Source organism: Lissotriton helveticus, chromosome 3_1, assembly GCF_964261635.1.
Source record: "Lissotriton helveticus chromosome 3_1, aLisHel1.1, whole genome shotgun sequence".
Classification (NCBI taxonomy): Eukaryota; Metazoa; Chordata; class Amphibia; order Caudata; family Salamandridae; genus Lissotriton; species Lissotriton helveticus.
Window position 1 is genome coordinate 238,642,179 of NC_136061.1, and position 26,779 is coordinate 238,668,957.

Below are 26,779 nucleotides of genomic sequence, written 5' to 3' on the forward strand. Positions count from 1 at the left end.
AAAATGGAACATTTTGTTTCTGAGCAGCCCCATAAAATTTGGGGGGGGGGGTCGTCAAGGGGGGGCCGAGAAAAAAGGGGGGTCCCAAAACGTGTTTTTGCCATGCAATTTTCCATAGGGCGGTTGGCCTCACTTTTAGCTCGAACGGCTGAATGGATTTCCACGAAACTTGGCAAAATTGTAGATATTGTTTGCCCGATGTGCCTTTGCTAGGTCTCAAGTTATGTGGTCCTGTGAATTTTGAGTAAATTAGGTTTAAAAAAAGATATATATCTAGAGCCGCGCCCGGTACGCGTACCGGGGAGCGCTCCAGGCGCGCCACGCGACTTGCGCACGGCAAGCTGATTGGTTCTCGGGTGTCTGTAAACATTCGAAACAGTCCGCAGCAGCCGCCATCTTGTGTCTCGGTAGGATTGAGACACAAGAGGTGGCAAGAATCAAAGGGGGGTAATGAGCAAAAGGGGGCAGGGTACACCCCCCTGACCCCCTACTTTTGATGTGGGGGCCATAAAAGGCTCCCGCGGGTGAAAAAAAAAAAAAAAATCGATTTTCGCGGGGGGGAGCGCCCGGTACGCGCACCGGGGAGCGTACGGGGGAGCGTACCATGGAGATAAAAAATGACAGACTTTTTCACAAAAAAAAAAGTTTCTTTTTATAAATTGGAGGTAGTTCTGAAAAGAACTTTTTTTTGATTTTGTTGTTTTATATATATTTTTTTTGTTTTTGTTGTTTTATATTTTTTTTAGACTTTTTAAAACAATTTTATATTTTTTTTGGATTTTTGTCAAGGGAAAAACAAAACCAAGGATTCCAAAACTGCTCAACAGGAGCAAAAAAATTTGAAAATTTAGGGACTGGAAGAGCAGCGGTGTTGCTGTTTCTTTAGGGCAATGAGTTCAACACTCTGCTCCCCATAGCAGAGCAGTTCGTCACACTCCGTGCACAAAAATTTGATGCCTGCAAACACCGGCTGAATGTTAGGGACCATTCTTCCACGGGGTGGTCCCGAAGGTTTTGCTCCACCAGTGGAGGTGCTGCCGCCATCTGTGGGTACATTCCGTGCCAGCTCTCTGACACTCTCCCTGGCAAAGTTGTTAGGGTGTCTTCTTTTCACATGCCTGATCAAATTAGCATTTCCAAAACTATATTTTTTCAGAGGATTGCCTCTGGATAAACTACTCCCACATATTTTGCAGGTTACTTTGGGAGCGTTGACTTTTTTCTGTCCTTCAGGGATGTCGTAAAATTTCCAGATGAAATGGGTTTTTTTCTTTTGCTGAGGAGGGTCCTCATCTAAAAATCCATCTGAATCACTGCTGGATGACTCTCTTGCAGCCATTGCTGGAGATCAGAAAAGTAGGAGATAAACAGAGTAGACAGAACAGCTCTTGCTCTCTCCAAGTACAAAGCAATAGTGAGAGAAATGGGTGGGTTTCACACAATTTGGAAAAAAAAAAGTTCTGAACCAATGAAAAGTGTTATTTTAAAGTCACATGGTTTGACGCGCTTACGCTACGCGCCCCGGGGCGCGTCCCGGGCGTGTATCGTAAGCGCATCGGGGCGCTTACGTTGCGCGATCGTATGCGCTTCTGGGTGCGCTTACGCGGTGCGTCATAAGACGCATCTCGCGGCTACGCGATACGTGTCTTATGACGCAAGGCGTGGCGGCTACGCGATACGTCACGATGTTGTTTTCGTTCGCGGCAATAACGCTTCCGGGACGCGCATCAGTACGCGCCCCGGGGCGCGCCGCAAGATTGCGCTTACCCGTGCGTTCACCTGTCCGCGCCCCGGGAGCGCACCAAAAATAATATTAAAAAAAAATAAAAAAATTATAAAATATAAAATTCGATTTAAAATGTATTATTTTTATAAAGATTTGCTATTAAAAATCCTATGAAATTCACTGAAAAAACCATAGGTTATAAACCATATATAGTTAGGAATTAGCATTTACAAAACCTTGAAAATTCACTGAAAAAACCATAGGTTATAGACCATATATAGTTAGGAATTAGCATTTACAAAACCTTATTTTACTCACACAAAACCATTGAAATTCCATATATAGTTAGTTGTATTAACTATATATCGCGCACCCGCAATCCACTGCTGATGATGTCACATATTACATCATTCATGACATGGTCAGTGACATCACTGATGACATCACTGATGACATCTCAAATGACATCACTGATGACATCACTGATGACATCTCATTTGACATTACTCATGACATCATTCATGTGATGATACGATGAACCTCTTCAGACTCTAATATAACCTTAGATACACTCAGTGTAAACAGACACTCACAGACTGTCACTCATCCATGGAGTTACTCACACACCTAATCAGTCTTGCAAAGAATCAATCACACCTCCATTTCCTCAACTATATAGTTAAACACACCTTACTTATTGAAACATATAATAACACATATTTACTCTGTTATACAATCCCTGATACAAGTTCACAATAATGTAGCACTGAGATATCCATTCACTCACCAATACACTCATGCACACAGTAAACCGCCCATACAGCTGTTTCCACATGCACTTTTGAACCCATACATCTAGTGAATCAACTGCTCACACATCTATGCACAGAGTCATACACCTCCCAGACATCCACACACACACTCAGTCTCCCATACAAATACTTGGCCAACTAATCAATAACCCATATAGTTAGTCATATAGCTAATGATCAACACATGCATCAGATTACAAAACAACAGACACAATGGTGCACAATTTAAAACAGTTTAGTCACTAACCCATGCACTCAGTGAGACACATTTAATCACTCACTTATACAGTCAGTCATGCACCTACTAAATACATCATCCAGACACTTATACATCCACTCATTCTTCAATATATAAGACATATTTTAACTTTACAGAAACATACAGTCACTGGATGTTGTCATCAGTGATGTCATCAGTGATGTCATTTGAGATGTCATCAGTGATGTCATCAGTGATGTCACTGACCATGTCATGAATGATGTAATATGTGACATCATCAGCAGTGGATTGCGGGTGCGCGATATATAGTTAGTACAACTAACTATATATGGAATTTCAATGGTTTTGTGTGAGTAAAATAAGGTTTTGTAAATGCTAATTCCTAACTATATATGGTCTATAACCTATGGTTTTTTCAGTGAATATATATATATATATATATATATCAAGTCACATAGAGTTGCCCCTGGTGGAAAAAGCCGCAACAGGTAGATTGTAATCCCTTTTATTAATTCACGCTGGCTGCACATCAAGTAAAACAGCAAATGTCATCCAGTTTAACATCCTTGCCAGACGCGTTTCGAATCTCTTGATTCTTCTTCAATGGCACAGGGATCAAGCAATCCCAGACCGGAGAGTGCAGCTAAAATAATTCAAGTCACCCGCCCAGGTGGGCGTGGCTATGTTCTCTCTCGAAGCCTCATGGTCTTCGTAGTTGCATCTTTTCCAACTCAAGTGAGTCCGGCCTGAGTTGCAGATAAATGGCAAAATTGATAAAAATCCCCAGTGGGATGATGAAAAGTCTCTGTAAAAACTTGTTGCAAAGTAGTGCCTTCGTGAAAGGGCTACCTCCCATGGCGGTGACGCCGCATGGCATACCTTCGGGACACGCTGCGCTGACAGCGGGGCTTTTCCCGCAGCCGGAGCCGGCCGCTTAAATCAAGTCAAATAGAGTTGCCCCTGGTGGAAAAAGCCGCAACAGGTAGATTGTAATCCCTTTTATTAATTCACGCTGGCTGCACATCAAGTAAAACAGCAAATGTAATCCAGTATAACATCCTTGCCAGGCGCGTTTCGAATCTCTTGATTCTTCTTCAATGGCACAGGGAGCAAGCAATCCCAGACCGGAGAGTGCAGCTAAAATAATTCAAGTCACCCGCCCAGGTGGGCGTGGCTATGTTCTCTCTCGAAGCCTCATGGTCTTTGTAGTTGCATCTTTTCCAACTCAAGTGAGTCCGGCCTGAGTTGCAGATAAATGGCAAAATTGATAAAAATCCCCAGTGGGATGATGAACAGTCTCTGTAAAAACTTGTTGCAAAGTAGTGCCTTCGTGAAAGGGCTACCTCCCATGGCGGTGACGCCGCATGGCATACCTTCGGGACACGCTGCGCTGATAGCGGGGCTTTTCCCGCAGCCGGAGCCGGACGCTTAAATCAAGTCAAATAGAGTTGCCCCTGGTGGAAAAAGCCGCAACAGGTAGATTGTAATCCCTTTTATTAATTCACGCTGGCTGCACATCAAGTAAAACAGCAAATGTCATCCAGTTTAACATCCTTGCCAGACGCGTTTCGAATCTCTTGATTCTTCTTCAATGGCACAGGGAGCAAGCAATCCCAGACCGGAGAGTGCAGCTAAAATAATTCAAGCCACCCGCCCAGGTGGGCGTGGCTATGTTCTCTCTCGAAGCCTCATGGTCTTCGTAGTTGCATCTTTTCCAACTCAAGTGAGTCCGGCCTGAGTTGCAGATAAATGGCAAAATTGATAAAAATCCCCAGTGGGATGATGAACAGAATCTGTAAAAACTTGTTGCAAAGTAGTGCCTTCGTGAAAGGGCTACCTCCCATGGCCGTGACGCCGCATGGCATACCTTCGGGACACGCTGCGCTGACAGCGGGGCTTTTCCCGCAGCCGGAGCCGGATGCTTAAATCAAGTCAAATAGAGTTGCCCCTGGTGGAAAAAGCCGCAACAGGTAGATTGTAATCCCTTTTATTAATTGACGCTGGCTGCACATCAAGTAAAACAGCGAATGTCATCCAGTTTAACATCCTTGCCAGACGCGTTTCGAATCTCTTGATTCTTCTTCAATGGCACAGGGAGCAAGCAATCCCAGACCGGAGAGTGCAGCTAAAATAATTCAAGTCACCCGCCCAGGTGGGCGTGGCTATGTTCTCTCTCGAAGCCTCATGGTCTTCGTAGTTGCATCTTTTCAAACTCAAGTGAGTCCGGCCTGAGTTGCAGATAAATGGCAAAATTGATTAAAACTCCCCAGTGGGATGATGAACAGTCTCTGTAAAAACTTGTTGCAAAGTAGTGCCTTCGTAAAAGGGCTACCTCCCATGGCGGTGACGCCGCATGGCATACCTTCGGGACACGCTGCGCTGACAGCGGGGCTTTTCCCGCGGCCGGAGCCGGCCGCTTAAATCAAGTCAAATAGAGTTGCCCCTGGTGGAAAAAGCCGCAACAGGTAGATTGTAATCCCTTTTATTAATTCACTCTGGCTGCACATCAAGTAAAACAGCAAATGTCATCCAGTTTAACATCCTTGCCAGACGCGTTTCGAATCTCTTGATTCTTCTTCAATGGCACAGGGAGCAAGCAATCCCAGACCGGAGAGTGCAGCTAAAATAATTCATGTGGTCAATCCCAAAGTAGCGTAACAGCTCCCTGTTACTGCCATGCATTTTGGCAAAGTGCCGGGCCACCGGATAAGTTATATCCTTGTTGGTAATGTCTCGTTGATGTTCCAGTATCCTCAGTTTTACATTATTGATGGTACTCCCGATGTATTTTAATCCACAAGGGCAGATCAGACAATACACTGCATAGGGTGTTGTGCATGTAATGAATTTGTTGATCGTTTTGGGTCTCCCTAGGCCTGGGACGTTGTACGTTAGTGTACGTCTGCTGTTTTCAGATGCCCGGCATTTACCACAAGGATAGAATCCCCTCATGTCTCTCAGGGTACCACTAGTTTTCGGTTTAACAGGCATTAGATGACTCTGGACAAGACTATCTTTGATGGATAAGAACCGCGCGCAGTACACTGTACACACTGAAGAAGGACACTGTCTGAAACGCGTTTGTCTATTTCACTGCTGTTGCTGGCGCAATAAAATCCTGCTTTCTACTCGGAGTGCTTATATCTTTTTTCAAGAAGGAAAACTGATCACCGAGCTTACATATATATATATATATATATATATATATATATTCACTGAAAAAACCATAGGTTTCACACCAGTTATAGTTAGGTGGAAATTTGACTCGCATAAAACCATTGAAATTCCCACGTTATAGTTAGTTGGACTCACTATAACTTGCGCGTGCAATGCACTGCTGATGACGTCACATATTACATCACTCATGACATGGTCAGTGACATCACTCATGACATCACTGATGACATCTCAAATGACATCACTGATGACAACATCCTTGTGACAAAGTGGCAGACCTCCTATCAGCATAAAATAACCTTTGACACACACATTCAAAAATAGAAACTAACATTTTCTTAAAAAAGGAGAAACCAATACCAATTACAACAACTTACTAGGTAATTCCAACATCTACATACACATCCACTCATTCACCAACAGTTCTATATAGTCACTCATGCATGTACTTACTCACCATATGTACTCATACACCTATACATCCTGTTACACACTAATACTCATCCATATAGTTACTCACACACAAATTCACACATGCAAATAAAAAAAACCATTTAGTTGATTATACTGCTATATACACACCACTACACATACTTCTACAGAAACAGAAACATATTTACTCTCTTAAACAATCAATTATAAAAACACATACTCACTAACCCACCCATACACACAATCATCCACCCATACAGTCTTGCACACATGCTGTCTTCAAAATACATACAAATAGTGAGTCACTCATTCATGCATCTGTGCTCTAAGTAATATCCCCCACCGAACCATACAGACACTGATACTGATACTCAAAAAAACAACTAATAACCCATATACACACTCATGTAGCTACTCACCAACCCATGCAGCCACTTATACACAAAGTGAGACACAGATACAAATATTTAAATATTTAAACATTACTCGCTAATATATGTATTCACTAAAATACATTTAATAAGTCAGTTAACCAATCAATTTTATCCAAAAAAAACCATCCATTTAGACATTTATTTACCCATTTATTCTTCCATCAACCTTTAGATATACATATATAAAAAATATTTATTTTTCAGAAATATACACATTCACTGGATGATGTCATCAGTGATGTCATTTGAGATGTCATCAGTGATGTCATGAGTGATGTTACTGACCATGTCATGAGTGATGTAATATGTGACGTCATCAGCAGTGCATTGCACGCGCAAGTTATAGTGAGTCCAACTAACTATAACGTGGGAATTTCAATGGTTTTATGCGAGTAAAATTTCCAACTAACTATAACTGGTATGAAACCTATGGTTTTTTCAGTGAATTTAATAGGTTTATTAAATGCTAATTCCTAACTATAACTGGTGTGAAACCTATGGTTTTTTCAGTGAATATATATATATATATATATATATATATATATATATATATATATATATATATATGAAAGCTCCGAGTACCCACAGATACGAGAAGCACTCCAACCACGGTGTACATCCATGCGCCCACAACCACGTCTCAGACTGCCGACGCGTTTCGAAATTCAATTCTTCTTCACAGGCTACAATCCACACAGTACACGGTGTTACGCTAAGACCACATCTTTAATCCGTGCAAAAACATAAACTGCCTTCTGATAGGCTGTCTTTACATGCCTCCTGATAGGCCTGGGAGTTCTGGGATATGTAGTCCACCAAGTACAGTTCCGTGTGGAAATGTCTTAAAAGACCCTCTGATGGGCCCCGAGGCGTGCGTGGTACTTCAATGGTGCCGTGGCTCCAAACGACCAGGGTAAGTTTTCCTGTTCAATGGCCCGCTGCTGTCCTGCCTTCATGCGGCGGTGCTTCCCCTTACGGCTGGGCTGCCGCGTGTGTATGAAAGCTCCGAGTACCCACAGATACGAGAAGCACTCCAACCACGGTGTACATCCATGCGCCCACAACCACGTCTCAGACTGCCGACGCGTTTCGAAATTCAATTCTTCTTCACAGGCTACAATCCACACAGTACACGGTGTTACGCTAAGACCACATCTTTAATCCGTGCAAAAACATAAACTGCCTTCTGATAGGCTGTCTTTACATGCCTCCTGATAGGCCTGGGAGTTCTGGGATATGTAGTCCACCAAGTACAGTTCCGTGTGGAAATTTCTTAAAAGACCCTCTGATGGGCCCCGAGGCGTGCGTGGTACTTCAATGGTGCCGTGGCTCCAAACGACCAGGGTAAGTTTTCCTGTTCAATGGCCCGCTGCTGTCCTGCCTTCATGCGGCGGTGCTTCCCCTTACGGCTGGGCTGCCGCGTGTGTATGAAAGCTCCGAGTACCCACAGATACGAGAAGCACTCCAACCACGGTGTACATCCATGCGCCCACAACCACGTCTCAGACTGCCGACGCGTTTCGAAATTCAATTCTTCTTCACAGGCTACAATCCACACAGTACACGGTGTTATGCTAAGACCACATCTTTAATCCGTGCAAAAACATAAACTGCCTTCTGATAGGCTGTCTTTACATGCCTCCTGATAGGCCTGGGAGTTCTGGGATATGTAGTCCACCAAGTACAGTTCCGTGTGGAAATGTCTTAAAAGACCCACTGATGGGCCCCGAGGCGTGCGTGGTACTTCAATGGTGCCGTGGCTCCAAACGACCAGGGTAAGTTTTCCTGTTCAATGGCCCGCTGCTGTCCTGCCTTCATGCGGCGGTGCTTCCCCTTACGGCTGGGCTGCCGCGTGTGTATGAAAGCTCCGAGTACCCACAGATACGAGAAGCACTCCAACCACGGTGTGCATCCATGCGCCCACAACCACGTCTCAGACTGCCGACGCGTTTCGAAATTCAATTCTTCTTCACAGGCTACAATCCACACAGTACACGGTGTTACGCTAAGACCACATCTTTAATCCGTGCAAAAACATAAACTGCCTTCTGATAGGCTGTCTTTACATGCCTCCTGATAGGCCTGGGAGTTCTGGGATATGTAGTCCACCAAGTACAGTTCCGTGTGGAAATGTCTTAAAAGACCCTCTGATGGGCCCCGAGGCGTGCGTGGTACTTCAATGGTGCCGTGGCTCCAAACGACCAGGGTAAGTTTTCCTGTTCAATGGCCCGCTGCTGTCCTGCCTTCATGCGGCGGTGCTTCCCCTTACGGCTGGGCTGCCGCGTGTGTATGAAAGCTCCGAGTACCCACAGATACGAGAAGCACTCCAACCACGGTGTACATCCATGCGCCCACAACCACGTCTCAGACTGCCGACGCGTTTCGAAATTCAATTCTTCTTCACAGGCTACAATCCACACAGTACACGGTGTTATGCTAAGACCACATCTTTAATCCGTGCAAAAACATAAACTGCCTTCTGATAGGCTGTCTTTACATGCCTCCTGATAGGCCTGGGAGTTCTGGGATATGTAGTCCACCAAGTACAGTTCCGTGTGGAAATGTCTTAAAAGACCCTCTGATGGGCCCCGAGGCGTGCGTGGTACTTCAATGGTGCCGTGGCTCCAAACGACCAGGGTAAGTTTTCCTGTTTAATGGCCCGCTGCTGTCCTGCCTTCATGAGGCGGTGCTTCCCCTTACGGCTGGGCTGCCGCGTGTGCAGCGGGCCATTGAACAGGAAAACTTACCCTGGTCGTTTGGAGCCACGGCACCATTGAAGTACCACGCACGCCTCGGGGCCCATCAGAGGGTCTTTTAAGACATTTCCACACGGAACTGTACTTGGTGGACTACATATCCCAGAACTCCCAGGCCTATCAGGAGGCATGTAAAGACAGCCTATGAGAAGGCAGTTTATGTTTTTGCACGGATTAAAGATGTGGTCTTAACGTAACACCGTGTACTGTGTGGATTGTAGCCTGTGAAGAAGAATTGAATTTCGAAACGCGTCGGCAGTCTGAGACGTGGTTGTGGGCGCATGGATGTACACCGTGGTTGGAGTGCTTCTCGTATCTGTGGGTACTCGGAGCTTTCATACACACGCGGCAGCCCAGCCGTAAGGGGAAGCACCGCCGCATGAAGGCAGGACAGCAGCGGGCCATTGAACAGGAAAACTTACCCTGGTCGTTTGGAGCCACGGCACCATTGAAGTACCACGCACGCCTCGGGGCCCATCAGAGGGTCTTTTAAGACATTTCCACACGGAACTGTACTTGGTGGACTACATATCCCAGAACTCCCAGGCCTATCAGGAGGCATGTAAAGACAGCCTATCAGAAGGCAGTTTATGTTTTTGCACGGATTAAAGATGTGGTCTTAACGTAACACCGTGTACTGTGTGGATTGTAGCCTGTGAAGAAGAATTGAATTTCGAAACGCGTCGGCAGTCTGAGACGTGGTTGTGGGCGCATGGATGTACACCGTGGTTGGAGTGCTTCTCGTATCTGTGGGTACTCGGAGCTTTCATACACACGCGGCAACCCAGCCGTAAGGGGAAGCACCGCCGCATGAAGGCAGGAGAGCAGCGGGCCATTGAACAGGAAAACTTACCCTGGTCGTTTGGAGCCACGGCACCATTGAAGTACCACGCACGCCTCGGGGCCCATCAGAGGGTCTTTTAAGACATTTCCACACGGAACTGTACTTGGTGGACTACATATCCCAGAACTCCCAGGCCTATCAGGAGGCATGTAAAGACAGCCTATCAGAAGGCAGTTTATGTTTTTGCACGGATTAAAGATGTGGTCTTAACGTAACACCGTGTACTGTGTGGATTGTAGCCTGTGAAGAAGAATTGAATTTCGAAACGCGTCGGCAGTCTGAGACGTGGTTGTGGGCGCATGGATGTACACCGTGGTTGGAGTGCTTCTCGTATCTGTGGGTACTCGGAGCTTTCATACACACGCGGCAGCCCAGCCGTAAGGGGAAGCACCGCCGCATGAAGGCAGGACAGCAGCGGGCCATTGAACAGGAAAACTTACCCTGGTCGTTTGGAGCCACGGCACCATTGAAGTACCACGCACGCCTCGGGGCCCATCAGAGGGTCTTTTAAGACATTTCCACACGGAACTGTACTTGGTGGACTACATATCCCAGAACTCCCAGGCCTATCAGGAGGCATGTAAAGACAGCCTATCAGAAGGCAGTTTATGTTTTTGCACGGATTAAAGATGTGGTCTTAACGTAACACCGTGTACTGTGTGGATTGTAGCCTGTGAAGAAGAATTGAATTTCGAAACGCGTCGGCAGTCTGAGACGTGGTTGTGGGCGCATGGATGTACACCGTGGTTGGAGTGCTTCTCGTATCTGTGGGTACTCGGAGCTTTCATATATATATATATATATATATATATATATATATATATATATATAAAAAATTTCTATGGCACAATGAAAACCCTCATTTTGTTCCTTTTCAAATTAAATGTATTAAGTGTTACCACTTTATTCCAATCAAGATGACTTCCGGTGTGCCATACTTTTGTCATAAGTAAGACTGTTAGCGTTCTAGTTGTTCTTTAGAACACTCTGGGACATTCTGTCATTGGGCTATAGTTGGGCTACATCTGGCTGGTATTTGGGCTCTTTTGTCTCTGGTGGCCATCTTGGGAGACTGCATATCAGAATTTTTTTAATGAAATATAAGAGGATTTGAGAAGTCACTCAAAATGTGCCCTAATTTTTCTTTCTTCAGCACCAATCATAATTTCTATGGCAAAATGAACCCCCTCATTTTGTTCCTTTGCAAATTAAATGTTTTAAGTGTTAACACTTTATTCCAATCAAGATGACTTCAGGTATGCCATACTTTTGTCATAACTAAGACTGTTAGCGCTCTAGTTGTTCTTTAGAACACTCTGGGACATTCTGTCATTGGGCTATAGTTGGGCTACATCTGGCTGATATTTGGGCTACATTTGTTTTTTTTTGTCTCTGGTGGCCATCTTTGGGCTACATTGGGCTACATTGGGCTACATTTGGGCTCTAACATATATATAGCCCAATGTAGCCCAATATATATTTTTTCAAAGTTAATTTTCGTAAAAAAACACTGGAGCATATATCTTGAGACATAGCAAACGTACATCGGGGTACCAGTCCCTACAATTTTGCCATGTTTGGTGGAAAACACTACGCAAACACTACAACACTACCCAAAACCCTAAAACACTACACCCCAGCATGACCCTACACTACGCAAACACTACAACACTACCCTAAACCCTAAAACACTACCCCCAGCATGACCCTACACTACACAAACACTACAACACAACCCTAAACCCTAAAACACTACCCCCAGCATGACCCTACACTACGCAAACACTACAACACAACCCTAAACCCTAAAACACTACCCCCAGCATGACCCTACACTACGCAAACACTACAACACTACCCTAAACCCTAAAACACTACCCCCAGCATGACCCTACACTACGCAAACACTACAACACTACCCAAAACCCTAAAACACTACACCCCAGCATGACCCTACACTACGCAAACACTACAACACTACCCTAAACCCTAAAACACTACCCCCAGCATGACCCTACACTACGCAAACACTACAACACTACCCTAAACCCTAAAACACTACCCCCAGCATGACTACACTACGCAAACACTACAACACTACCCTAAACCCTAAAACACTACCCCCAGCATGACCCTACACTACGCAAACACTACAACACTACCCAAAACCCTAAAACACTACCCCCAGCATGACCCTACACTACGCAAACACTACAAAACTACCCAAAACCCTAAAACACTACCCCCCAGCATGACCCTACACTACGCAAACACTACAACACTACCCAAAACCCTAAAACACCACCCCCAGCATGACCCTACACTACGCAAACACTACAACACTACCCAAAACCCTAAAACACTACCCCCAGCATGACCCTACACTACGCAAACACTACAACACTACCCAAAACCCTAAAACACTACACCCCAGCATGACCCTACACTACGCAAACACTACAACACTACCCAAAACCCTAAAACACTACACCCCAGCATGACCCTACACTACGCAAACACTACAACACTACCCAAAACCCTAAAACACTACCCCCAGCATGACCCTACACTACGCAAACACTACAACACTACCCAAAACCCTAAAACACTACCCCCAGCATGACCCTACACTACGCCAACACTACAACACTACCCTAAACCCTAAAATACTACACCCCAGCATGACCCTACACTACGCAAACACTACAACACTACCCAAAACCCTAAAACACTACCCCCAGCATGACCCTACACTACGCAAACACTACAACACTATCCTAAACCCTAAAACACTACGCCCAGCATGACCCTACACTACGCAAACACTACAACACTACCCTAAACCCTAAAACACTAGCCCCAGCATGACCCTACACTACGCAAACACTACAACACAACCCTAAACCCTAAAACACTACCCCCAGCATGACCCTACACTACGCAAACACTACAACACTACCCTAAACCCTAAAACACTACCCCCAGCATGACCCTACACTACGCAAACACTACAACACAACCCTAAACCCTAAAACACTACCCCCAGCATGACCCTACACTAAACAACCACCACAACTCTACACTACACTAACACAACACTACACTACACAACACTACACTACACTACACAATCACTAACCCACGAAAAAATTAACACAAACCCACTTACCTCTCTCGTCATCGTGGTTTTCACAACGCAAATGCATTTACCATACATGCCTTTAAAACGTAATTCTTTGTAAAGGCATGCGCGATAAATGCACATGCGTTTTGAAAAAATGCGGGATAATGGTATGCGAGGTCAATGACCTTGCGGGATAATGGTATGCGGACTGAAAGTCTGCGGGATAAAAAATGCGGGAAAATGGCTGCAAACCATGATTAGCAGCAGACTTCCCTGGTGAGCACTAGCTTTACTACAGTGATCTAATGAGCAACTAGAGTGCTAACATTCAGAATTTATGGCAAATGTGTGACACATCTGAATGCCTTCTTGATAGAACCAAAGTAAACAAGCATTGAAAATGCAATAGATCTCGCCCTCGTTTAAGTTAAAGCCATTCTGTTTGTAATGAGGTGGCTTTTTAGCTTTGCTTTTATTAGTGTTTTTAAAACTTTCATGTAAATAACATGCATATGTATGCATATATGTATATGTATGCATGCATTTATATTTATATAGATATGCAGATTATATATGTTTATATATGTATATTACCTACTGGCGATAGCCAGTGGGTATATATAGTTAGGATTTTTTCTCTATGGGATTTCTGAAAATTCTATGTCTAATAACTTTGGCGTTTGTGGACGGAATTGGCTGAAATTTTCAGGAAAATGGCACATTTTGTTTCTGAGCAGCCCCTGAAAATTTGGGGGGGTTTCGTCAAGGGGGGGGCCAAGAAAAAAGGGGGGTCCCAAAACGCGTTTTTCCCATTCATTTTTCCATAGGGCGGTTGGACTCACTTTGAGCTCGAACGGCTGAATAGATTTACATGAAAATTGGCAAAATTGTAGATATGGTTTGCCCGACGTGCCTTTGCTATGTCTCAATATATGTGCTCCAGTGGATTTTGAGAAATTAACGTTTAAAAAAATATATATATCTGTGACAGCGCTCCGGTTAGCGCCCCGGTTCGCGTACCTGACGCGTAACGGAACTTCGCGAAGCGAAGCTGATTGGCTCTCCGGTGTCTGTCAACATTCTAAACAGTCCGGAGCGGCCGCCATCTTGTCTCTCGGTACGATCGAGAGACAAGATGTGGTGAAAAACGAAGGGGGAAATGAAGGAAAGGGGGCAAGGTAGACCACTCCTGACCCCCTAGGATTGATGAGGGGGATATTAAAGTGCCCCGCGGGGCAAAAAATAAAAATAATTTTTTTTTGCGATTTTACGCCGTAGAGGCGCGTCCCGGTACGCGAACCGGGCAGCTCACCGGGCAGCTCACCGGGCAGCTCACCGGGCAGCTAACCGGGCAGCTAACCGGCAGCGTAGCTGTCAACATTGTAAACAGTCCGGAGCGGCCGCCATCTTGTCTCTCGGTAGGTTCGAGAGACAAGATGTGGTGAAAAAAGAAGGGGGAAATGAAGGAAAGGGGGCATGGTAAACCCCTCCTGACCCCCTAGGATTGATGAGGGGGATATTAAAGTCCCCCGCGATTTTTCGCGGTAGAGGCGCTTCCCGGTACGCGAACCGGGCAGCTAACCGGCAGCGTAACGGGAGTCCGCCATCTTGTGTTTTTGGAGCGTCCGGTTCGCGTACCGGGTAGCGTCCCGGTAAGCGTAACAAGGGGAAAACCAAGAGAAACAGTAAAAACAAAATTAAGGGAATAGATTTCCAGCAAACTTGGCAAAATTGTAGGGACTGTTTGTTTGATGTGCCTTTGCAAGGCCTCAAGATATGTGCACGTGTGGATTTTGTCTAATTAAGGTTAAAAAAAATATATATATCTGTAAGCGTGCTCCGGCACGCTTACGGGTTTTGTTTGCGCTGCAGAGCTGATACGTCACGGTTATGCGACGCGTCATGAGGCGTCTCACGTGGCTACGTGATACGTCACGTAATAAAGAATATATTTTACAGCTATAGATATTAGCTTTTAAAAAACCAATGAAATTCACTGAAAAAAACATAGGTTATAGACCATATATAGTTAGGAATTTGCATTTACAAAACCTTGAAAATTCACTGAAAAAACCATAGGTTAGAGACCATATATAGTTAGCTGGACATTTTATTGACATAAAACCAATGAAATTCCATATATAGTTAGTTGCACTAACTATATATCGCGCACCCGCAATCCACTGCTGATGATGTCACATATTACATCATTCATGACATGGTCAGTGACATCACTGATGACATCTCAAATGACATCACTGATGACATCACTGATGACATCTCAAATGACATCACTGATGACATCACTGATGACATCTCAAATGACATCACTGATGACATCATGACACACCAATACCAGTTACTACATACGCACTCACTGATTCCTACGTCTACACACACATTCACTCATTCACCCATACAATCACTCATACATACAGTCACTCATTATTACAACACTATCATATGCACTCATACACCTAGTCAGTCCTGTGAAGAATCAATCACACTTCGATTTCCTCATCTATACAGTTAAACACAGAACACCATACTTTTCACACATATACTAACACATACTTACTCTCTTATACAATCACTGATACAAGTACACATTGATATGCACAGAGTCCCACGCCTCCCAGCCAGCCACACACACACTCAGTCTTCCATACATCCACTCATTCTTCAATATGTAAAACATATTTAAACTTTACAAAAACACACAGACACTAGATGATGTCATCAGTGATGTCATTTGAGATGTCATCAGTGATGTCATCAGTGATGTCATTTGAGATGTCATCAGTGATGTCATCAGTGATGTCACTGACCATGTCATGAATGATGTAATATGTGACATCATCAGCAGTGGATTGCGGGTGCGCGATATATAGTTAGTGCAACTAACTATATATGGAATTTCATTGGTTTTATGTCAATAAAATGTCCAGCTAACTATATATGGTCTCTAACCTATGGTTTTTTCAGTGAATTTTCAAGGTTTTGCAAATGCAAATTCCTAACTATATATGGTCTATAACCTATGGTTTTTTCAGTGATATATATATATATACGTTGTGAATTTTCAATGTGTAATACTGTGATACCAGGCCACATACAATGCAATTGTGCATTGTAAAAATCGGGATGTTGTCGAAAATACAAGAAGGGGGAGGGGAGTTTAATCTAGCCATTTAATTGTTTGTTTGTTGTTGATGGTTACCTGTAACATGTCAAGCAACCGGTACGATGAGGGTATATAACTATGCAATGGACATTTGCCGATCCACGGCTTGATTTCTAAACAAATAACGGTACACACATTTGAAACTAAAACATTGTACGCTGATGGCATTAAGCATTTCAGTAAACTGTGAGTAATGTTGAATATGGCGATAGTACTAAGAAATGCCAATAATTAATTAGTTCAACACAAGTGATTACATCGTGAATAATGTAATTCACTAATGCGAAGGAATTATGAGTGCAATTGAGTAAATGTTTATTTTGTAACATATTAGCGTTTATAAGAAAGTAACAAGATGTATATATATCACACATTACAGGATGGCGCAAATTCCAACGCTTTTCTGGTGTGTCCATTGTTGATGTTTACACTTGTACTGGTCAGATTAAAAGGCAACTGCCTGCGGTGTGTTGGTAACACTGAAGAAGGCAGACCGCCGAAACGCGTTTGTTCCGAGAATAAATGATCCATGACAATGCCACCCGTGAGTGCTTATCTTTCCTGATAAACGAGGACATTTTGAGCTAAGATAGTAGCAGAACGCATCGCCGCAAGACAGCACCCGTCCTCAAGTGATTTGTGTTTGATGCGTCTGGAGCGTTGACATATATGTCGCTGGTGTTGAGAGTGCTCTAACAGGAGCTGCTTTCCACCTAAACTGAGACCCACCCAGAGTTCTCTCCTTCTTTTTTGCATATATATATATATATATATATATATATATATATATATATATATATATATATATATATATATATATATATAATAATCTCTTCTCAGATGAAAATATATATTTATATATCTCGCAATAAAGGTTCCTTGTCACAAGGAAAAAGTGATGTCATGAGTGATGTCACTGACCATGTCATGAGTGATGTAATATTTGAGGTCATAAGCAGTGTATTGCAGGGGCATGAGTTATAGTTAACTCAACTAACTTTAACTGCTGAATTTCTGCGGTTTTAGTGTCCCTGTAACATTTGGTTTTTTCAGTGAATTTCTAAGGTTTTTTAAAATTATATTTCCTAACTATAATGTCCCTGTAGCCTTTGTTTTTTTCAGTCAATTTCTAAGGTTTTTTAAATGCTAATTGTTAACTATAAAATTCCTGTATCCTTTGGTTTTTTCAATTTCTCAGGCTTTTTAAAAATTCTATTTGTTAATTGTAATGTCCAATCTTTTGTAAGCAAAACTGTAACATTTTCATACTTTTTTCTATAATTGGATATTGTGTATTACATTATATGTATATAATACACCACTCATTTTTTTTTAATTCATATGTCTTTATCAGAAAATACATTAATAACTGATTTTATTTTTAATAATTTTGTAAGTATGCACAACATTTTTACAGGAATTTATATAGCGCAAATCACCAAGCGGTTTCTAAGCGCTTGCTTAGGGAACCCGTCCTGGTATTCCCCTGTGAGATAACCCCGGCAGGGTATCCACAAGGTGAAAGCCAGGCATCCCGCCGCGAGGGGCCGTTGTGGAGATTAAGCAAGCTATTGCCCAGAGTCGCAGAGTGTGAACCCGTGAATCGAGTAGGCACCGGAGCGAGAATTGTCGAATCCATGGACGTTTTAGGACTCAAGACCCCACCAAGCCGGGAATTGAACCCCGGTCCCGGGCTGACCTCTGCTTCCAGGTCTGCCTCCTCTAACCAGTGAGCCACACTTCTCCACACATTTACAGTGGAGATTCTGTCATCAGTAAATGTATTTCACCTATGGAAAAATACACTTAAGGACATTTTCTAAATAAAGTTTAACTCTAAATATTTAGTACAATATTCCCTTAACTTTTCTTTCTACGATCAATTTAGAAGAAAGCCACCTTTTCAACAACAACAAATAATAATCGCGATGACGTCGGTAGTCGCGAAGAGCGCGTGGTTTATACAAAGTATAAAACATGTATATAGACATATTGTACAGTATATTTACAGTAGAGCTTTATTAGTGTACTTTTTAAACTTATATTTTTCTAGTGAGTTTCCGGAATGATTGTCTCCAAACGCTTTTTCCCGTTTTCGGGAAGACAGCGGTAGTCGCAATGACATTGGCAATTGTGATTAGCGCATGTTTTTCAACATCTCTGAAACATATATTTAGAGGTATTGTGAACAGGTTAATTATAGCTGTTCACTATTATAATATGGAAAGTTCTGCTTTTCCTTCCATTTTTAAACAAAACTACTTTAAACTTATATTTTGCATTTCCGCTTCACCACGGTAAACGCGATTATTTCGGTCACCGTGAATATTACATGACCAGGAAAGCAAGGAATTCATTGGATAATATTATTTTCAACAAAATCAATAGGAAGTACACACCCACTGCTCCTTCTTGAATCTTCTTTCATAGAACTTCATACTGAACAAGTGGATTTATTTTGCTGTGCAATCATTTTGGTCTATTTAACTGCTCCCAAGCTCCTCCCCTCATGATTGTGCACTGTGGTGACCTAGGGCCATTGACTGAGGTAGGACTGGAAATCCCTCAAACTGTCTTATATAGATGACAAAAACAGAAATGTAAGTAGTCAAATCAATTCTGTTCATAGATTGACAAAGCCAAGAAACATGTTAATAAAACTGTTTCTGCATTCCTCAGGAGACCATATCATGGGCTGTATCTATAACAACAATCTGCGTTTTGACATGCATGGAATTTATAGAAATTATGGAGTGCATTTTACAGATGAAGGCAGCAGGGTGTTTCTAAGTAAACAAACTCTGCATCGGGTCTTATATATAGCAGCCATATACACACAATTGATGCAATAGTTCTTGTTAGAGCCACCCTAGTACCCAAAATATTGGGAAGTTTTTTTCTAAAGGTTTTGTTTCTTTAGTTTTTGACAATATTCTTGATGACAGTGTGATCCCCGCAGGCACACCGCGAAAACTGGAAACAAAAGCAGACATTCAATGGCCACCAACACATCTAAAAATAATATGTAAAAAAAAATCCATTCTGAACATTGTCCTACACACATTACTATATACATACTTCTTTCAAAGCATGTTTGTACTCATATTTTCATACTAAGTTTCTTTATAAACCATCTTTCAGACCTATTTCTCGTTGTGGGAGTTATTCGGGATGTCATGATGGCGTCATTAACTGAGACGATCGTGCCTTTCCTATACAGTGAAACACATATATGCACACACATTACAGTATACTACACACTAGAGGTTTATTACTGCACACTTCAAACTTATATTTTTCTAGTGTATTTCTAGAACAACCATCTCTAAAACCTATTTTCCATTTTCACTGTGACTCCGGAGATCGCAATGACGTTGGCCATCGCGATCCCGGCGGGTACATCGTGAAAGTGGAAAGCAAAAGCAGGAATTCAATAACCATCACCACATAACTATATAATTATTTCTAACCATCACTGTAGATAACTCACAATATCAATAACTCTATAAAAACATATATCAGAATCTCAATATAATATAATACGTATTAAGGATTCACTGATATTTTTTCATCAATATTCGCGATGAAGTTGTTAGTCGTGACATCCCTGTGATGGTACGTAGGTTGGCCGCACTGGCGGTCGCAACATCCTCGTGCAAATGGCATGCGATTAAAAAAATATATTTTGGACTCATAAAGTGTCACTAACACCTCCATTTCTCAACCATGGGTTCAGAGTATCTCCACCCTGACACTTATGTGGGCTTTTACACCGATTTTCAGCCCTGGGAGCACTCATCGATTATCCATAAGAATATATTTATTTGCAGACTTGTTTAGAAAATAATGCCTTCCACAATACAACAAATTGTATATCTAAAGCACACAGCATTGCATTTGTTAAAATAACATATGCACCAGCCTCATTTGTGGATATAAACACATATTCACCGAAAAAACCCAAAGGTCACACAAAAGTTATAGTTAGAAAATAGAATTAAAAAAACATTAGAAATTCACTGAAAAAAAACAGATTACAGGGACGTTATAGTTAGGCTAAGATTTCTTATACAAAACCAGTAAAATTCAGCAGTTATAGTTACTTGAGATAACCATAACTTATGCCCCCGCAATGCCCTGCTTATGACCTCACATATTACACCACTCATGGCATGGTCTGTGACATTACTCATAACAATTTTCTTTCCAAGTTGTAATCTGTAACCTTCGAGAGTGAGTGTGTGAGTGTGTGAGTCAGTGCATGAGTGTCTCCGTGTGTCTGTGCATGAGTGTCTCAATGGGTGTGTGAGTGGGTGTGTGTGTCTGAGTGTGCCTGGGAATGGCTGCATAATTGTCTTACTGGGTGTGTGAGTGGGTGAGTGAGTGTCTGAGTGGGTGCGTGAATATCTGAGTGCATGTCTGAGTGGGTGCATGAATGTCTGAGTGTGTGTCTGAATGGGTGAATGAGTGTCTGAGTGGGTGTGTGAGTGTCTGAGTTGGTTTGCGAGTGCTTCCATATGTGTGTGAGTCAGTCTGTGAGTGAGCACATGAGTGTCTGAGTGGGTCTGTGAGTGGGCGTGTGAGTCTCTAAGTGTGTGTCTGAGTGGGGACATGAGTGTCTGAGTGGGTCTGTGAGTAGGTGTGAGAGTGTCTGAGTGGTTTTGTGAGTGCCTCCATGAGTGTGTGAATCAGTCTGTGAGTGAGTGCATGAGTCTTTGAGTGTGTCTGTGAGTGAGGCAAGAGTTTCTCAGTAGGTCTGTGGGTGAGTGCATGAGTCTCTGAGTGTGTCTCTGAGTGTTTTCTTTTAGTCTACTCGGGTCTATGAGTGGGTGTGTGAGTCTCTGAGTGGGTTTGTGAGTGGATGTGTGAGTGTCTAAGTGGGTCTGTGAGTGGGTGTAGGAGTTTGTGAGTGGGTGCATGAGTCTCTGAGTGGGTCTGTGAGTGGGTGTGTGAGTGTCTGAGTAGTTCTATGAGTGGGTGTCTGACTGTGTCTGTGAGTGAGTGTGTGGATTTTTGAGTGGGTGTGTGAGTGGCAAGGTCATATTTGCATGAGGCTGCGGGGCCATACGCCCCCTTACCGAGCTGATTTTTGGCTCTGGGGACCCCATCCCACCAGGGCCCACCATAAATCAGTGGGGAAGGGGCGCCTTAAGGCCCCCACCCTAGGCTGATTTGGGCTCTGGGGCCCCCATCCGCCTAACCCCGGTTACATTTCATTGGGGGAGCGGGACCGTGCAGTCCCCCTCCTTGGACCGATTATGACCCTGGGGACCCCATTGCCTGGGGCCCAGCCTTAATATATATATTTTCTTTGGGGAGTGGGGCTGCATGACCCCCCTACCCAGGCCGATTTCAGCCCCATGGACCGATCCCCTGGAGCCTGGCCAAAAAAACATAAACTTATCTTTCTAAATAAAGCCTTTTTTTTAAGGAAAATGGATTGCAGTTTAAAAAATATTCACTTTATTAGCAATCACAGATTTTGCGGTCTGCTGACCCAGCAGCCCCCAAGCCTATGATATTCTATAATCGTAGTGGGTCCCTATTTGAGACCTAACTCATTAATATTCATGAGGCAGGTCAGATTACAACACACTACATTTCAGCATTTTAAGAACTGGCATATAAATACAAACGTTGGTTCTTAGAAATATTTACTGGTCACAAAAATACTGGTCGCAAATAGCAACCATTATTTTGCAACCATTTAATAGTTCAGTCCAAGCTTCTTTACATATAAAAGACCCATTTAGGATTCCACCAGTCTCAGATTTTTCTGTGTAAAAATGGCAATCTGGCAATCATCTTAATCGCCACCTAATTTGACATCTCCTGCATATTTTGTAAATTCCAACAAAAATGGGTTCTTGCTCAAACGGATCAAAATATATCAAAATACTGCACATAAGATGTTGCACCGCACATGTCACTTTGAAAAAGTTAACTATTTATTGTCATCTTGAGACATTTGTAAATGTGGCAGCTTTGCCCATATGTCGTATTCCGGCCCAATTATTGGAATGGGAAAAAGACTTTTGTCTGCGGCAGGAATTTTTTTTTTTTTTAATTGCTCTTTATTAGATTTATAACTATTGCATCACTGTTACATTCTGGCTCCTATGTGGTCATGCTTGGGCATCAACAGGTACATTAAAGAGCATTTCCTCTTAACCCTTAAATCAAATCATACTAGTCACATATAATAACAATTTTCCCGCCAACTAGTATGTAGAGATCAGTGTATTTCCATTACAGCTGATATAATGGCTTTGTTCTGTGCATTGGCGGCTTCCTAGTTCATTACAATATTTCTTCATTCAAGTACTAATGCTTGGTTAGTAAACATGCAGATTTGTCTTGTGCTCTTTGCAGTGACGGCTCCACCGCTAAGACGGAGGAGCGTCGCCCCACTGCTCTTTGAGTAGTGCAAAAAAAAAAAACTAAAATGACAGTGACACAATTTTATTATCATTTTAGTGGTCATGCGAACTCAGAGCCACCTCGTAGGTGATTTTCCACTCAGTTTCGATGCTCCCAGCTCCTGGCTCGATGACCTTGATTCCCAGGCCTTCTCCAGTGAGAAAGAACACCGTCTCACATTATCAGCACTCTTTGTACAAATGTATCCTCTCCTCCCTGAGCATAACTCCTAAAACAAAAGTGTTATTCTAACTAACAAAGATGAATTTCTCCACCTGCAGCAGAAACGTGAGAAAAGGCAAGTTCAACATACACATGAAATTCAACTATTAAATCGCTAATACGAGAGCTTCCAGGGAGAATTTCAGGCCTACAGTAATCGGCCAACATAAGAGTAATGCACATAGGCCTTATAAAAAAACATATAAATGAACATTTTACTAAGCATTTCTAAATCAACATGTTACATGAGCACGTCAAATACGTGAATAATTGTAAACCTCATACACAAATTCTACACGTTGTTTTCAGCTAAAAACGACAACATTAATTTCTTTACGTTTACATGAAAAATACATCTAGCACATCACCTTTCACATTATTACAGTACACATTCTACTGTCCCATGTTAATATGATAAAAGAATAAATGCAGGTGCAAACTACTCATGATTATGATGCACCCCAACAAATGGAAGAGCACAATCGCACTCCATCATGATCTCTAGGGCACATTTGTGCCATCCTTGCTGGGGTTAAATGGGTCTGAAGTAAATAATTATATTGGCTAAATTTGAATCATGGGTTTCTCTTCACTTTTTAGAGTATTTTAGAGTGCTTGACCAATCTGTGACAGTTAAGTACCCTAGCCTCTTTTTCATCCCATTGTTCTGCCAGCATTGCGATACCCACAGAGACAGCGGGTGCTAAACCTACATGTAGTATGGTCACTGCATGTCTGCTCTGGCCATAAGTTAGCCTATTTGTTGCCACCTCAGACTGAGATGCTTGTTTTCTTATACTCCCCATTTTAATCCAGCGGCCCTTGATATTGCTTTTTATGCATCATACATTTTCCAGCTCTTAGTCTATACTACTGGTCTGTTCTAAGTCAAATGAATATTTTGTGCCATTTGAGTATTAGTCACCTGCCATATCAATCCTTTCCGCCAGCCATGGCTTCCTTTCATATATTTTTGCCAATTTATCTTTAGCCCTGATATCATACCAAACGTCAATAGTAATTATGCTGAACAGGTCTTTTAACAACAGGAGTGCATCATCCATATAAAGACAAATCATATGTTCTCTATTGTTGGAGCTGGCCCTTTTTGCAGGTTTATCCTCTGCCTTTTTGCCTCCCATTTGTCTGACCTGTTTTTGTTGGCTTTAGAACTCTGGGCACTTTACCACTGCTGATCAGTGCTAAAGTACACATGCTCTCTGTGTAAATTGTGATTCTGATTGGTTATCCATGATTGGCATGTTTGATTTAGTAGTACGTCCCTAGTAAAGTGCCCTGGGTGGGCCCAGGTCCTGAAAGTCAAATGCTACTAATGGGCCTGCAGCACTAATTGTGCCACCCACATGAGTATCCCTATAAACGTATCTCTGGCCTGCCATTGCAGTGTCTCTGATTGCAGGTTTACACTGCCATGTTGACTAACCTTCCCTTTTAGTACATTCAAGGCACTCCTAAGGTAGGTCCAAGGTACCCCCATGGGCACAGTGCAGTGTATGTGAAAGGTAGCACATGAATTGCTTTTATATGTCCTGATAGTGAAATACTGCCAATTTAATTTTTTATTATTGAAAGGATTAGCTCTTTCCTTGGTATCATTGGAGCTGCCTCTTTCAATTGGGCAGGGCTAGAGATTTGGAATTTTGGGCTCTCTGAGCTCAGAATTTAAAAACACATCTTTTAGTAAAGGTGGTTTTTACATTGTGTGTTTGGAAATGCCACTTTTAGACAGTGGGCATTTTCTTGTTTAACCATCCTGTGCCTCTGCCTGCCAGTGGAATCAACGTCTGGTTTAGACTGACAATTGGGCTGTGTGTGCATTCTCTCTAGACAGTCACACAAAGAGAGTTGAGGTGGGCCCTAAACATGCTGATGGCCCATCACCAGGCTGATGGCCCTTCCTGAGCTAGCGTGGTGGGAGGAGCTGTCACCTGCACCTGAATAAAGCTGTGCCTTCCCTCTCACAATGCTGTCTCCACTCCATCTGGAGCAAAGGGCAGGCAAGGCAGGAACTTGTAAACCAGAAAGACATCAAAGGTCAAAACGGGTATAAGTATTGGACCTAAAACCCCAGACTGTAAGAACACTTCTTGATGAAGAGGACCCTGCCAAGAAGAAGGGTAGACGACCTGTCAGGAGAAGTACTGTCCCTTTGCTATGTGTTGCTTTGCTGGGTTGGCCTGCAGTTGCTGCTTCTTTCTGTGGGTAGTGGAAAGGAAAGAACTTCTACTTTTTTGTATCCTGCTTGAGAAGATTCTTCAAGAACTTGGAGTAGGGCTTGCCGCCTGTTAAGAAGTCTCAGTGACGCAAAGACTTCACCTGCTACTTGAAACCATCAAAATTGACGCATCGCACTTCCAGTGCCTGTTTTTCCGAAGCGGCACTGCAGTGCGGAAATTTCCACGCACCTCCACTGTGCGGCCTCATAAATCGACGCAGTGCATGGCAGAGGCTGAAGAAACTTCCACAGCTTGAGTTCATCGCACTGTCTCCAACGTCCAAGACCCCCGCACTGACTTCGACACAAGCCCTGCTGTGTGGTTGAAAGAATTGATGCATCGCGGGACTGCAGCTGAAGAAATCGATGCAGTACATGTCCACTGACCCTGCATTCATCTCCAGCACATCCAGATTTCCATGCATCACACCTGTTCAACAGTTTTTCCAACACATCACCCACAGACCAGAACCATCTTGGGATTCCGACGCATTGCTTCCCCTTACAGTCAAGATTCAACAGAACACTTCTCCTGCTAAAGCAGAACTGACACATCGCCTACCTGTGGACTCAGGAACCAAAGCATTGCTGATTTTTCCAATGTTTCCATCCTCTGCGGCTATTTTGCCTTGTGAATTTTGACGCATCTGAAGGTACTTTGTGTAAAACTACAGCATCCATAGTTTCCTTTGGAAAGAATTGCAAAAAACCTTTGAAAAGTCATATTTTGAGTTGCATATGTAGGACGTATGTTTTTTTTTTATTGGTTTAGATAAAGATACTTTATTTTTCTAAACTGGTGTGGTATCCATTTGTATTGTTGTCACTGTGTTACTGTGTGTGTTATGTACAAATGCTTTACACATTGCCTCTAACTGCTTATGCAAAGCTACCAAGGGGTGGGCAAGGGTTATCTTGGGTGTGTAATCCCTTTATCGTGACTAGAAGGAAGGGTCCCTACTTGGACAGGGTGTATACCACTGCCAACAAGAGACCCCCATTTCTAACATCTATGAGGTAGCTGTACTCCCCAATCTTGTACCTTCTCACTCAGTGTGCACACCAGAGACTCCATGGTGAGTTCAAACAGCCATGGCAAGAGAGGTCATGCCAGCCTTGTGTCCCTGTGTATGGGCCATTGCTCTGAGACAACCTGCCCTGCGCAGACTGTGGATAGTGGTTGATCACGTAA